Raw genomic sequence first — 1,475 nt, forward strand, 5'->3', positions numbered from 1 at the left:
CCAAAAGAACCTAGCCCCATTATGGAGATTTATATGCTTTCAGATGTGCACAAAAATAACTGTTGATGGTAGGACAATAGACCAGTAAACAGAATACAAATAAAAGTTTATTGTACAAAATTAAGGCTCCGTATTTCATAGCTCAACAAAATGAAAAAAAAATTAGGTAACTCTTTTTCCAAAACTTCATCTTCACTTCCAACCATTTAAAATGACTTGATCAAATGTTATCAAAACAAACACTATAAATAATACCAAGTCCTTTAACGCTGGCATCCCACATGTCACTTTTTGGCATAGGTAATCTTCATGGCATGGGACGGTGTGATCTTAAACCCCTGTAGAGCATCTCTGGCAGCTCCAGCCTGCCCATCATTTTCAAATTCTACAAACGCTATGTCATGTCTCCCCGGTACCAAGCGAACCTCCTTGAAACCAGGGAACTGGTTGAACAACATGGATAACATCATCTCATTCGTCTCCTCTGGTAAGTTATTAAGGAATAGGATATAGTTTAGAGAGTAATCAGGGACCTGAGGATTTGGCGCTGCATTTCCTTGGGTATTAGCTGAATTGGGTGTGCCCTGACCAGGCTTCTTGTTTGCAGCTGCTGCAGCCTGTTCCATGGTCTTAGCTTTCTTCTTTTCCTTTTTCTTTTCCTTGTCAGCGAAAGTACCACACATCTTAGATATTATATCGGAATCTGTTTTTGCATACTGAATTCTCATTGGTTTACCATAAAATGGAAATCCTTGTAACTGTCTCAAAGCATTTGTGGATGAACCCAGTTCCTTAAATGTAACAAAAGCCTGTCCCCTCATCTTCATGGTCTTTAAAGCCACAATATCTACTACATGTCCAAACTGAGAAAACAGGGCATACAGAGATCTCTTCAATTCTTCTTTTTTAATTTTGTCATTCATGTTGCTGCTATAAATCGTGTGATTTGGTCTGATATCCATGTTTGGGTAAAACCCTTCAAATAGCCTAAAGCCAGTGAGATCCGATGGAAGGCAAAGCCTAATTCAGCTACTTAAATGTTCTACTACCTCTCAATATGTCTAATGACCAGGGTTTAACACATGAATCTTTGGAGCCTCAAACAATATCCAAACTTGTATGATAAATTTTCTTATACTCTTCTTCAAAAATTGTCAGATAGAGCTTCAATGGAACATATAAAATATGTATGGAATTTCCTCTGGTAAATTAATCTCAATTCAAATTATATTTTAATATTTCATTATGTTATTTTGAAGCAGTTACAAATATCATTATTTACAGTGTTCTATTTTTCATTATGTAGGTTGGGTCCTTAATTTAAAACTTAAGTGCTTGTATTTGTTAACATATCATTAAATAACATGTGTCTGAAACACTGAGATAATACTTTGAGATGCTTATTTTCAATATACTTTTTCCTTGTATCGATTCCGTTCCCTCACTAATTTTCCAGATATAATTTTTCATGTGAC

The 1,475-nt window shown here is 35.6% G+C and overlaps 1 pseudogene; it reads right to left on the bottom strand.

The window, feature by feature from the left end:
* Positions 1-284: 284 nt before the first annotated feature.
* LOC114640092 lies at positions 285-962 on the bottom strand (annotated as a pseudogene).
* Positions 963-1,475: the final 513 nt, after the last annotated feature.

Source organism: Grammomys surdaster, unplaced genomic scaffold (assembly GCF_004785775.1).
Source record: "Grammomys surdaster isolate TR1022 unplaced genomic scaffold, NIH_TR_1.0 61, whole genome shotgun sequence".
In the NCBI taxonomy this organism is placed as follows: domain Eukaryota; kingdom Metazoa; phylum Chordata; class Mammalia; order Rodentia; family Muridae; genus Grammomys; species Grammomys surdaster.